Source organism: Pezoporus wallicus, unplaced genomic scaffold (genome assembly GCF_028554395.1).
Source record: "Pezoporus wallicus isolate ANWC-B61680 ecotype Strahan unplaced genomic scaffold, APGP_CSIRO_Pwel_v1 contig_6999, whole genome shotgun sequence".
In the NCBI taxonomy this organism is placed as follows: Eukaryota; Metazoa; Chordata; class Aves; order Psittaciformes; family Psittacidae; genus Pezoporus; species Pezoporus wallicus.
In genome coordinates, this window is record NW_026640180.1 from 1,924,147 (window position 1) to 1,938,961 (window position 14,815).

The 14,815-nt window shown below is 38.6% G+C and overlaps 1 protein-coding gene across 2 annotated transcripts in view; it reads left to right on the forward strand.

The window, feature by feature from the left end:
• The window catches only part of GRID2 (glutamate ionotropic receptor delta type subunit 2), a 914,338-nt gene that overhangs the window by 343,726 nt on the left and 555,797 nt on the right, over positions 1–14,815 (forward strand). The window lies entirely within an intron of this gene.

Below are 14,815 nucleotides of genomic sequence, written 5' to 3' on the forward strand. Positions count from 1 at the left end.
AAATGAATATTTTTTTCCATGCAGAATCTTGCTTAAGGGGCATGACCCCAAATTTCTGTCTGTGACCTCTAATGCTGTAACACTGTAAGTGACATTTGCATCTCACGATTGCTTCTATATTTTTGTCTCTTTGTCCTCAAATCTCCATCAAGGATAGAATAAATTGAATATAAAGACTGCACACTGTCAATATAACATAGTGATGTAAATACAGCTTGCATAGTTTTTCTGGGGATAAGCAGTGTTGACGTGGTGTAGGAATTTTGTGAAACATCCTAATCCAGTTCATCCCTGAGCCTCTCTAGAGAGATTAAAATATCCCATTACCTTTACATACTCCCTTTCATTAGGATTAGAGTCACGTTCCTCCAATGAAAAAGAATGGTGTCATGTCATTCATGTTGACATGAGCAACAAACATGATAACCAAACAAAGCAAGCAGCAAATACTCAGTGTTCTATAAAAGACCTCTGTATAGAAGTTTATTTCAGAGCAACTAAAATCCTACTTAAAATGAATTTAGAGGAAATTAAAATAGAATCTAATCTGGAGCCCGCTAAAATTAACAGAAGAGTTTGTGCCTGTTGCAGTTCTGTGTGGTAATGGATACATTCAGAGAAACTGTGATCTGCTCACAAATATTTTCCTAAAGAGATGAATAATATGCATTTGCTTTGAATTATTCACTCTGACCCAAGGTTGGGTGATTCTCATGAAACTGTGCACAACAATTATTGGTAGATCCTGAAGGCAGATTTTACCGAGAGATTTCTGAAGAGGTTTTGAAATCATAAATAGTCCCGTAGAGATCAGCTCTTGCATACCTTCACTGACAAGCTAGAAAGCTTTGACAATAGTCAGAACTAATTAAGGGCATAATTACTGATGAATGGCAAGACATTTCACTTACAATTTAAAGTATGTTTCCTACATCAGCCTGAATATTTTAACTGTTGTGTATAATTTAATAAAGAATTAAATCCCTCCTGACAGATTCTAGAGAATCATAAAAAGAATCTGTAGAAAGTTTATCTCAATTTAATAATTCAGTTCTGGTGTCTGTAAAAGCTTTTTTGCCTCTCCACAGAACCCTGCTGTTTTATTATAGGACTATTTCATATGGCATTCATCAGCTAAATTTAAAGTAAATGTTAAAGTATAATATCAAGTGGACTACTATAAAAAAGTGAAAGAAGCTATACAAATAGGAATATTTGTAGGAGAAGGACCTGAGGAGAAGAATTTGGGGGTGTTGTTTGGGACGAAGCTCAACGTGACCTCGCAGTGTGTGCTTACAGTTCAAAAAGCCAGCTGTATGCAGGGCTGCATCAAACGGAACATTGCCAGCAGGTTGAGGGAGGTGATCTTCCCCCTCTATTCTGCTCTCATGAGACTCCACTTGCAGTACTGCATTCAGCTCTGGGGATCTAACACAAGAGGGATGTGGAGTCCAGAGGAAGGCCACAAAGATGATTAGAGGGCTGGAGCACCTCTCCTATGAAGACAGGCTGAGACAGTTGGGGTTGTTCAGCCTGGAGAAGAGAAGGCTCTATGGAGTCCTTATAGTAGCCTTCCAGTACCTGAAGGGAGCCTACAAGAAAGCTGGAGAGAGCTTTTTATAAGAGCAAATAGCGTCAAGACAAGGAGGAATGGCTTTAAACTGAAAGAGGATAGATCCAGATTAGATATTAGGAAGAAGTTCTTTACTGTGGGGGTGGTGAGACACTGGAACAAGTTGCCCAGAGAAGTGGATGCCGCATCCCTGGAAGTGTTTAAGGCCAGGTTGGATGGGGCTTTGAGCAATCTGGTCTAGTGGAACGTGCCCCTGCACCAATCATTGTAGAAATCATTATGTTTACTTCACAGGTAAATGATGTTGGAGAAGTTCATAATACAAAGAGATTCTTTGTGCTGTGTCCTTAAATACAGTATGTCTCTAATCCATTAAAATAATCCAGTACTGCTTTCTATGCCAGTAGAAGCAATACTGGATTATTTTAATGGATAAGAGATAAAAAAGTTTAAAGGAAGATAAAGCTGAGACCCGAAAGTAATAATACAGCCTACTGTATTATCACAGGGAAAGGGGGAAAAATACAGATTTAAGAAAATTATTTGTAGGTAATACAGTCTGCATAGAATACTACATAGCAGCAGAGGAAGCACGTCTTGATATGGTGTTCTAAATAGACAATTATGCTTATAATCCATTTTAAATTTTTTTGGCACAAATTGAAGAAATAATAAAATTGCAGTTGGAGTAATTTGTGCACTTCCAGTGACCTTATAATAAGAAGACATTGCTGAGATTAGGTTGCAGCAGAGACCTCTAATTTACTGTCTGCAAGATGTGAAAGATTAGTCAAATTTGATCTGTGAAGCTCTAGGGCAGCTAGAATAAGGGGGTTATCAAGGTGTATAAAACCCGGTGAGAGCGGGAACAGGATTGATGCTAATATGCTGTTATTAGAGATAAGTAATTTAAACCATCAAGATGTCTAAGATTTTGTAAAGTGAGAAGAGATTAATTAGTAAGAAATTGAATCACTTTCTCTATGAAGAGAGCAAGTGAAAAACAGACCCAGTGTTCTGAGTTCAGTAAATTGGTCCAGAAAGGAGCCGAGCAAGATTCTGAAAAAGTTAGCTTATGGACAAAGTTGGGTTTGTACAGCCTTGTTTTCTACTTACCAAGGTTAAAGCTAGAGCTGATACCTAGCCATCACCGTTGCCCAATTGATGGAAATAGCTCTTGTACTTGGGGATGAGGGGCGTATACCCACTTACCTAAACACCTTTTCTTTCCCAGGTAAGACAACACTGATTTTTGCCCTTCCATGAATGATGATGGTGAAGGAGTGCCTACATGTGTGAATGGGTTGCAGTGGTCATTAGTCCATTTGCTGTTTCCAGCTCTGTCTGTTGAAGATGTCTGTCAGTGGAAAACAGTTGCTAAAACATTCCCAGACATTATTTTCTCCTATTGGATAATATATAAGGTAGAGAGACTGTAATGTCTTCTTAAAGATCACAGTGCCATAAACAGCACCTACTCACAGGCTATTCAACATTTCCAGCTGTTAAAAAATGTAGATGTATAAAGGCAAGGAATTCTCCAGGTGCTGTTGGGTAATAAAACTGGCAGTAATGCCATTACTGGCAATGTTGCTTTGTCAGAAAGAGCTGTTCTCTCAAAGGAAGCTGCACTAGACTGTTCTGCAGATCTTGTGGGTGATTCATCTCTAATTCAGTTGGCAAAATAGTTATGGGTATGGTAGTGAAATCATCAAGGGCTCACCTGCTCTTCTAGGCAACTACAGAGAGATAATAATGAAATATCATTGGCTTAGGTGTCATTACACTTATCTTTGAGATCCCTTTCAGCATTTATCAATTTTATGGCAATTGCAGGCTTTTTTTTTTTTTTTTCTCTTGCTTTTTGTCAGGCTTCATTCATTTGTATTATTTTTTCTCATTGGAGAGCTGTGTAATTTTTCCCAAAGCAGAGCTATGCGTCTTCCAGCAGTAATAAAATTCTTGTCTCTTTTCATTGCAGCTTGTCTCCAGAGCAGGGCCTTCTGGCATACTCTGCAGCACAGGAGATAAAATAATCAATAAGCCCGGATCTGAAAATGAAATGCAACATTTGTTTTGTTACTGAGCTCTGCATGGCCTAAAACAGATGGCTTTGTGATGATGCTTTTAGTGTGCTCATAAGGATTTTTTGAGTCATGTATGATTTTTATTTTGAAAATACAAATTGAATGCATGGTTACTAGAACAATGACTTGACATCTATTATCCTCCTTCACAGATCAAGAGCTGTAAGTGATGTACAATTAGAGCAATGCTTAATAGAACTCTTGAAATTAAACAAAACTGTAGTATATTGAGTGCACAAAGCTCTCACTATTTTACATTGAAAAATATTTTGGTCTTTGTCATTGCTTGTATGGCTGCTTCCATATGTTAGCTTGTGCTTCTCAGCTTATACAGTGGCAGATAGTAAGTGTATGCGTATCAATATGGTTAGTAAACATTATTTATCTGATAGTGGCAGGTGCAAGACAAAATGTGGGATTTGTGTGGATTTATCCTTTCTATATTCTTCTGATTAATTTTTCTTGCCAGAGTATATTAGAATTCAGTTTCTGTCAGATATAGTGTGATAGTTTAAAAAGAAGAAAGAGCATCTTTGTACTGCTGCATAACCAAAGAGGTAGTGTTCGACTACGTAAGAGGTATCTCTTATCTGGGTTGAGATTTACTCCATTATTCCTGGCATTCAGGAACAGTAATGTTGTTACAGCAGTCTTCTAGGTAATGTCATTTTTAAGGTGGATAAAAGGAATAGCAGAACACATTAGTGAGTGAGTGCTATTTGATATTCTCAATTGGTAAGAAACTGTATCCACAAAGAGCATCCCCTCATACATCCATGTATATCTGCAGTCAAGTAAGTCCTGATGTCTCTTACTCAGTTGTAGGGCAGCACTTAGCTGCAATGCTCCTAGCTCAGGCAGATGGCCATTGTCCTTTTATTAGGACACTGACAGAGGCAGCCGGCAGAAATGTGGTAGCCAACGCACATGGGCTTAAACAGTCCAAAGAGATTTGAACCTCTTCTATAGCCTGAGATATGTCTCAAAAAAATTTGCAATATCCACAGTACAGTGTAGGAAGCTTAAATGCATGTGCAGAATTCATTCTTCTCTGAAATCATCATATAGAGTTATTATGGTCAAATAAAAAATTAGTATCAGCAATCTATAATTACTGTACATAGGATAGAATGCGTTTTGATCAGTCAGCTAGTGAAAACTTACTGCATTAACAAATGTAAAGGGTTCTAAACAAAACTGTTCAAGTTTTTTGTAAACTTTGGCAGAGTCAGAGAAACTTTGTTTGCCAGCTTCTTAGGATCAGTGTAACTTCACTTTTGTTGAATCTAAATGAAACAATTGGTGAAGAAACCTTTCTAAAACTTACAATCTTGATCTTCTGAAGACGAAAGATCTTTCAGAAAGCCATCGGTCAACTGATCAGTCAGTTACCTTCAGGAAGCCATGGAAGTGCTCTGGTTCCATCCATCGCCAAGGGTTTAATTTCCCCGAGAGGAAAGAGATGCTCTAATTGCAATATGTGGGAGGTAATGAGTGTGCTAGCATTTGGCCAGAAACCAAAAGTGCTATTGATTTGGAATGGATATTCCTTCTAGAGGCACCCAAAGAGCACTCTAAAGTGGTTGAATACCCACTTTTTAAAAACACAGTATCCTCAACAGCAGTCAGTCAGATCATGTCAGGACTTGGAGGAGGAAGAGGGGGGATTTGCATCAGGCTAATCACATTTCAGTATTTAGGGATATCTTTTTGATTTATTTTTTTTTCAACTTCACCTCAACCTAAACATCAAATCTAGAGTGTAGGCTGGCAATACAGACAGTATGCCTTAGAGTTTGAATGGAGATAAAACACAAATGGGACAGTGAGAATTTGCAGGGAGAGGTACAAGTGTGTTACTCCCAGTTTGTAAAACTGGCCACCTTTTTTGTGTCCTGAAGTACAAAGCAGTTTTTAATGTTGCCTTCTGTGCCACTAAATTGAGCAATTTCCTGGAATTACAGTGAAATTGATTAATTTATTGCAGGGGTGTGAAGTAAACACCAACAAAACAAAGGCATCTCCTTGAAACATTTTATGTTTGCTGTAAGCGTTCCTAAGAGGTTTTTATCATAACTGTTGCATCATGAAATTTATTTTGCATGCTCAATGAACTAGAATTTCTTTGGTAGGAGGGATTTTGTTTCAAATTTTACAGCTGAACCATTTCCCAAATATTATTTTCTGTAATGTTGCTGCTTCATCTCACTGATGTGGAGATGTTGTCTGCTGATAGTCATTCATCTTATATGCGCTCCACAGGTCACTAGCATTCATTTTTGTTACCAGAAAATAATGCATGTAGTCCTAGAAGTAGTATGTGTAACTACGGTAAAAGCATTTTCTATTCAGAACTCTTGACTTCTGACTTTGTGAATCAATGGACTATGATAGCTCTAGATATGTTCTCAAACCTAATACTCAAACCACCATAAACCATTAACAGAGTTGCATTTGAACATATTGTAATGGTTCTGCCATTTACTATAACCTCACAAGATCATGTCTTGTAAATCACAGAAAAACTGGGAGTTAGACTATTTAATTGAATAAACACAATAAAACAAATTGTAGGTTCCACTGACATCCACTGGAACAGTACTGGAAATGCACATCTTTTCTGGATGCAGTGGAGGCAGTTGAGCCTTAGGGATTCACCTGTGAAAGATTATGAGAAATATTCATAGTTCTGCTCACTTTAACGGCTTTGTCAGGAAAAAAAAAAAAAAAAACCCTCAAACAAACAACAAAAAAAAACCAACCAAACCAACAAACCAAACCAACCAAAAAAAAAAAAAACCACTAAAATTTGCAAGCAACAGAGATTTAAGCAGTACTCTGTGTTATCTTGGCCATATTCATTTCTCTGTCCAGCAGAGGCTGTGTAGACTTGCTATACAAACACAAGATATAAAGCCTTGTATTTTTTCCAGTGAAAATTCAGGAGAGCATAGCCCTAAATGTAGAATAGGTTCATTAAGTTTGGTTTTAACATTTAGAAAAGCAGAGGATTTATTTCCATTGCTAAAAAAGCAGCTCTGATTACTTTGTGAAACTCTGCAATTATGAATGCAAGATCTCTGTTGATAAAAATTTTCTTAATTTAAAAGAGCTAAAACGTCAGATGCTGAGTACCTTTAAAGTGTTTTCCAACCTTTGGAATATGAGAGCTGTCCTCTTTCATTATGACATTTGAGTCAAACCCCAAAAGAAAGGTCACTTCTGTGGGCCTGGGAGTTTAATGATTTGCAGATCAAATGGCAATGCAGCTGGTTGCTAACCAGGTCGTCTTTCTTTTCATACTACCACAACTTTTAGTGCTCATCTGACTTGCTAGCTACAAAACAGTATTCCTGAGCAAGCACGTTTTCTGTCCCGTCCCCCCCCCCTTTTTTTTCACTTGAGTTTTAATCATATGTGTGTACTAAGCCAATTCAAGTACCAGTGGAAATGATTTCTGGTTTTGACTATGAGTATCACTGTTGATCTTGTTTTACAACAGAGGACAGAACCTTCACAGTAATACTCAATACTCTCTCTGCTAATTTGTAAACATTTTCACTAGTCTTTGTAAGGCCATACAATTAAGTTCTCCAAGTTCATCGCGTCAAGGAATATTCTTTGTGTCTCCAGAAAGGCCAGTTGCAGTTGTTAAGTATCTTGATGGCCGTTCTTCACTTGCATCTCCATTTCATAGAAATCTTCAGGAGTTATTGCAAAGATAAAAATTTATCTAGAAGGATTTCAGCTTCTTTATCTGCCGTAGCTGTTAGATATAGTGAATTGGTAAAGTACACCTATGAGAGAATGCCTTCGGCATTCTTGTGGTGTTGGCAATCTCGTGCCACTAAAAGAAAAGATATCTCTTCAGTTATCCATCAAGAAATCAATGGAGAGCCACAGTCTTGCCAGTGTGGATCCATGTTGTGTACTAGCTGTTAGTTTCAACCGTAGGAATTACCTTATTGATGTTACATCATTATGGAGCTTTTTTATCGATAATGCATCTTCCAAGAGATATGAAGTCGTTATGTTAGATCAAATAAGTTGCTTAAAAAAAATAATTCAGGGCCTGATGAAAGTGCATTTAGAGTGCTTTTTATTTTATTTTGGTTTTCAGTACAATTGCCTAAAGACTTGATTATTGACTGTGTTAGATAATCTGTACTTTGCAGCCTTCTTCCTCTCCTCCTCCCCCTGATCCATTACTGGTTTCATACATTAACATATTAGAAATATTTTTTTAGGACCGCTAACTGTGAGTATAGCTTCTAGTCTCATCATACTTTTGAAGAGAGAGAAAACGATAACCTCCTTCTGGTTATCATTTATGATGGAATTGCGGGAGATGGTCTGAAAAACTCTGCAGCCACAGGAGAACATATTCATTCTTGTCTTCAGCTCATCAAAGCTGATGTTATAAAAAATGTCTTCCAATAGCCTAGCTTATGGAATGTCAACAAGATCTTTGGATAAATGAAGATGAAACTACCTTGCCTTATCTGGCTTCTACTTCAGGCAGAACAAAGGCAGTGAAGAATGTACAACTGCACCATTCTTAAATTATCTTTTTATTTATGCTGCTTATGCTGCAAAATGAGGCGAATGTGCTGTCTTGATACTTTATCTTCCATTGCAGGGGGCATAGAGTTAAAGCAAAAACAAAACAAGCTAGTGAGATTTTTCTTTGTGACAATTTAGTGTAAACTGCCTTCCTGACTCTGTTAACAGAATCAGAATTTTCCTACATAATGACAGTTTTTCTGAACCAAATCCGCTCAGACTTTTATTCTCAACAAATATCTTGGAAGAGATGCTAATACATATCTAATTAATTACTCTTTTAATTAACTGACTTTGAAAAGTTGAAAATAATTATTTCAGAAGCACTTGAAACTACAGGCAAAAGCAACTGTCCTATAACTGTGAAGAAATAGTTTAGCTTGCTGCAGAATTTTTACAAATGAACGTAAATCTGCAAAGGCATATCAAGATAAACAGAAGGATCTCTCTTGGGACAGATTCTGCGCTGGAGACAAAGCCTCACTGCCACTGTTTTCAGACCACCAATACAAGTGATTATTTTTTCAGGTTCTGCTCAGGACTTGGTCTGCATGTTGCATGTTATAGGGGAGGGGGAGCAGTTTCTTTCAGTTTTTTCCAAACTTTCTTAATATTTTGTTTTGGATGAAATTCTGATAGAATGTCATATTGACTCTTCATTTCTTTTGCCATAAGCTAATCCAATACCTAACCCAGAACAAAATTCAAAACAGAATAAAACCAAACACACAAATCTTATAACTACCTCCACAATTGTCTGGAAAAACAAGAACAAAATTATTTCTTTTTTTAAGGTTTTCTTATCTTTAAAAAGGCAGGGTATGTGAGTAAAATTAGAGATTTACTGCAATGTATTATTGATTTCGCAGTTGCTTCTTGACTTTATTCAGAATACTGTTTTGGGGGAGCAATGGAGAATGAAGGAATAAAAAAGAAACAACAAATGTATGGGCTTTCCCTCATAGGCATGCAGCTGCTTCTTGGCTGAAGCACAAAAAGCTGTGTGTTAATAGCATATAGCAACAGTGTAAGGTTGGAAATAAAGAATAATATCATGCCTAATGAAAACGGCCAAGGCAATTTGTGCAGGTAGGATGCAATTACCCAAATTGGAATACAGCCAGACATGAAAGCATCATACTTTCTGTTTCAGCAAATGTAGTGACTACTTATGATATAACAAGCAGGAATTCTTTCAAGACATTCGCACATCTAAACCCTAGTATATTACATGCAAATGTAAGGGATTTCTGTATTGCTGCCTCAACTGCTGATGTATTTTTGTGATTTTAACACACTTAAGCAGAAGAGCTAGGCAGTTATTCCCCTGAATCTTAAAACAAACAAGCAAGCAAACAAAAAAATCCACTTCTGTGATATGTTATTCTAGATGTTTTGTTGCTCAAAGTCTTAGAAGGATTTATATAGCTCAGGCACATTTAAATACATGACCACCAGATTTGCTTTTAAAAAAGGCATTGCTGTAAAAGTATGTTCAGATCAAAACCAGAATGTTTCTTTATACCTCAGTCTTGTTGCAGTTCTTTTCTGAAGAGCCCAAACAGTATATAAATACTGAGCAAATTATTCTAGTCAGTATTTTTCTGAAGGTTACTGTCGCAGATGATAATAATGCAGTAGTCATTTGAGGTCGAGTTTGGAATTGATATGGGAAGTGATGTGGTTGAAGACTTCACCTCCAGTATTACAGCGAGTTACACTTACCAAAATCCGTATGCTCTTGAGCCATAAAAAAAGAAACACTGAAGTTATGTTAGACCAGGTTAGGAAAGCCAAGGGCCAGTTAGAATTAAACTTGGCTAGGGATGTTAAGGATAACAGAAAGGGATTCTACAGGTACATAGAAAATAAAAAACAGACTAGGGACAATGTAGGTCCCCTCAGGAAGCTCTCATGTGAACTGGCTACACAGGGTTTGGGGAAGGCTGAGGTTCTGAATGACTTCTTTGCTTCGGTCTTCACTGGCAAAGGCTCTGACCAAACCACCCAAGACTTGGAAGGCAGATACAGGGACTGTGAGAATGAAGACCTTGCGCCCACTGTAGGAGAGGATCTGGTTCAAGATCATCTTAAAAACCTGAATGTGCACAAGTCCGTGGGACCTGATGAAATCCATCCACGGATCCTGAAGGAGCTGGTGAATGAAGTTGCTAACCCACTGTCCATCATATTTGAAAAATCATGGCAGTCAGGTGAAGTTCCCGATGACTGGAAAAAGGGAAATATAACCCCCATTGTCAAGAAGGGGAAAAATGGATGACCTGGGGAATTACAGACCAGTCAGTCTCACCTCTGTGCCTGGCAAAATCCTGGAGCAGATTCTCCTGGAAGGCATGCTAAGGCACATGAAAATCAACAAGGTGCTTGGTGACAGCCAGCAGGGCTTCACTAAGGGGAAATCCTGCCTGACCAATTTGGTGGCCTTCTATGATGGGGCTACAGAACTGATGGACAGGGGTAGAGCAGTTGATGTCATCTACCTGGACTTGTGCAAAGCGTTCAACACTGTCCCACACGACATCCTTGTCTCTAAATTGGAGAGACATCAATTTGATGGATGGACCACTCGGTGGATAAAGAACTGGCTGGATGGCCGCACACAGAGTTGTGGTCAATGGCTCAGTGTCCGGCTGGAGACCAGTAACGAGTGGTGTCCCTCAGGGGTGGGTGTTGGGACCATTTTGTTTAACATCTTTGTCGCTGACATGGACAGTGGGATTGAGTGCGCCCTCAGCAAGTTTGCCGATGACACCAAGCTGTGTGGTTCAGTTGATACCCTGGAGGGAAGGAATGCCATCCAGAGGGACCTCGACACGCTTGTGAGGTTGGCTGATGCCAACCACGTGAAGTTTAACCATGCTGAGTGCAAGGTCCTACACCTGAGTTGTAGCAATCCCAGGCACAGCTACAGGTTGGGCAGAGAAGAGATTCAGAGCAGCCCTGCAGAGAAGGACTTGGGGTTGCTGGTCAATGAGAAAATGAACATGAGCTGGCTTCAGTGTGCGCTTGCAGCCCAGAAAGCCAACCGTATCCTGGGCTGCATCAGAAGGAGTGTGACCAGCAGGTCAAAGGAGGTGATCCTGCCCCTTTACTCTGCTCTTGTGAGACCTCACCTGGAGTATTGTGTGCACTTCTGGTGTCCTCAACATAAAAAGGACATGGAACTGTAGGAACAAGTCCAGAGAAGGGCCACGAGGATGATCAGGGGACTGGAGCACCTCCTGTATGAAGACAGGCTGAGGAAGTTGGGGCTGTTCAGCCTGGAGAAGAGAAGGCTGCGTGGAGACCTCATAGCAGCCTTCCAGTATCTGAAGGGGGCCTATAGGGATGCTGGGGATGGACTCTTCATTAGGGACTGCAGTGATAGGACAAGGGGTAACGGGTTAAAACTGAAACAGGGGAAGTTTAGATTGGATATAAGGAGGAAATTCTTTCCTGTTAGGGTGTTGGGGCACTGGAGTGGGTTGCCCAGGGAAGCTGTTTATGCTCCATCCCTGGTGGTGTTCAAGGCCAGGTTGGACAGAGTCTTGGGTGATATGGTTTAGTGTTAGGTGTCCCTGCCCGTGGCAGGGGGGTTGAAACTAGATGATCTTAAGGTCCTTTCCAACCCTAAGTATTCTATGATTCAGTGTGAGAAGGAAGTTTTCCACTTTTGTTATGTTTACTAAATCTATGTGCTTTAGTGATTTCTGATAGCTGCATACTTTCCATGTGCTTTAGTAAATCCATAGATTTACTACATCTATGTGCTTTAGTGATTTCTGTTAGCTGCATACTTTCCATGAGTTTCTTCTCTGGTTCACTTTGTGCTACTTTTCACAGTGTATCCCAGTCTGCATCATTAACATTAATGCCCACATTAAATGAATGTGAAGCTGAAGCCCAAGTCGATTTCACATATGACTGAGGGCTGGAAAAAAACATACAAATCGTATATTTTCATATTCTTTATGTGGGCTTATTTGGGCTTGCTTAGATCCACTTCTGAATATTGCTTCATGAACAAGTGTTCTGGTTTATAAAATTAAAAAATCTTCTGTAGTCTTAGGCTTGCTTTGAAGTTTAATTGAAACAAGTGGGACCTATACATTGTTGCCTTACATAAGTGCATTCCTACCATCATGATTCTGAACCTACACAGATTCCAGTAGTGCAGCTTCAGTTATTTTGCATGTTTTCAGGCATATAATTAGTGTGGCAGGAAGAAAGAGACTGAACTTTTTGTCTTTTAGTAAAGACTTACTTTGGATTGGTTTGACTGAGCTTGAGAGTTTGATGGTGAAATGGCACTTTGGAGAAATGCCATATAAAAATAAATCATTACGAAATAAGCTTAATTTGTCCTTATCTGTGCCTCTTTAATCGTATTATGAAAGACTAATTAGTGCTAATGCATATTTTGGAACTTTTGAAATGGTGGGTTTTCCCCTATTCATCATGCATTTAAAGTTCACATTCATCTGACATCATTTTTGCGTAACTAAAAGATAATATGGCAAATGTACATTTTGAATTTTCTTGTGTAACATCCATTCATGGTATCATTCAGATGTTGACTCTTTCTGAGACTAATCAAGGTGATTTCATTAGCAGTACTCATTTGTGGAAGAGGGGGAAAAAAGAATGAATTTACCTTAAGTTGACATTTGAGCCTTAGTGCAGTTCTCAGATCTTTGTTGTCATTGTTGTCCTTAATTATGAAGTGCTGGTTCCAAACAACAGACAAAGCAGGCAGTAGCATTAAAGACAGCAGCAGATTGACTAGGCTGCTGAAGCCAAAGGAGACAAGTTTTGGATGTTTCAAGCAGGCAACCAACCTGAATGTTGCCTTTGGCTAGCCCTTTGCACCCGCCAATGTCCTGTGCAGCAACAGAGAGCAGTCTTCCACTTTCCACTCTTTTTCAATTGGCTTGTCCTGCCTGTCCTATTGTAGCCTAGCAGCAGACTCTCACCATTTCCCTTCCCATGCTAGAAAGCTATGGATGTGCTAAAGCTGACTTAATGGGAAAAATAAGAAGCAGGGCAGGCAGAAATAGTGTCAATGTAGACAAAGGTGTAGAGGATACTGACTTGTCTCCAGGCACAGGTCAACTGACATGTCAGCCATTGTGTACTCCAGTGAGTCTCCAAAAATCAGGGCCACTGAATAAAAGCAAACTTTGGGAATGGCCCCTGGAACTTCTTAACCTCTGCACAATGACCGGGTATCACTGCTAGCTGGTGTGGTGACTGTTTCATATCCTACTGTGGGCATAACCTAGGAGAGGAAAAATTACACAAAAGTGGCTGGGGAAAGAGAGAAAGAGGAAGACATCTCAAGTTAGAAGGGAAGATGACTTTTGCAGTAGTGGGGTAGTACCATTTTTCATTATCCAGACCTTCCCCAAACCAGTCTGTAAAATATTTTACACCCCCAACATTGCCTCCCTGATCTCAATGACCATTTGAGTAATCCTCTGAATTCAGAGCATCCTGAGCAGAGCATCTGAATTCAGAAAGCATCCTGACCAGCTCAATATTTACTCCTGTATAGTTGTAATAACATTTTGTTTGCTTGATTGTAGTTATGTAAGGTATATTTTAAGCATTTAAATAATATTTTCCTGAAACAGATGATTTCTTTTTTAGTATTCAAGCACATTATATTGTTTAACTGTCTAGTTCTCATTTAAATCAAAGGGAATTAGATATCTAAGCACGTTTGAAGATTTGAAGTTAAATCTAGAAAGATTTTTGAAAATGTAGGGCTCTGTGGTACTTTAATATAGGAGATAACAGAAATCCAAATGCCGAAAGTGTATAGGCTGGGTAATTAATTTGCATCAGATGACCATTTTCAGAAATAAGTGACAAATTTAGAGCTGAAGAGGTTGAAAACTGTACCCACATCCTTAGTGTTCTGGATGGGGGAATTGAGGTCACGACACTGCTAGAGCTTCACACATATAGCAAAACAGACAGGTCTGAAGACTTTCTTATTCTTTCTGCAATATCCTTATGGTCTCTCAAATACTATGTATAATACTATGAAATTTCCCTTTCTAAAATTAGTATCTAGAATAAATTTCAAATTATTTTCTTTTTAATCTTTTTTGATCATAAAACATTTACCATGTTACCATAATGTTCATTAAAAGAATATGTAAGGGTTTGAGGAAATTTTTGGGGAAAAATAATTTTTAAAAAGGTAAGGATAATAATATCTTTGAAAATACAATTTATGAAGGAGTAGCAATGAAGATCACTGGGATTGTGAAAAACCCTTGTGAGTTAATATTCCACTTCTCTAAAGAAACCAATCTAAATAAAAAGTAGAGTTGGAAAGAATTGAAAAGCACAGAAATAATTTGTCTACAGATTCAGGTAAATCTGTTATTTCAAACTTAAGTTCCTTTTTCCCATTCAATTTTCTTATGCACAGACCTTTTTCTATACTGTGATCATCTTATAAAAAGATTCATGATTAGGATATAGAAAACATGGAGGCTTTGATTTATCAGCTAAAGCTTATAGTGAAGGCAGTTCCATAGCAAACCGGTATGAGGCGGTATCAGTATACTGGACTACAGGA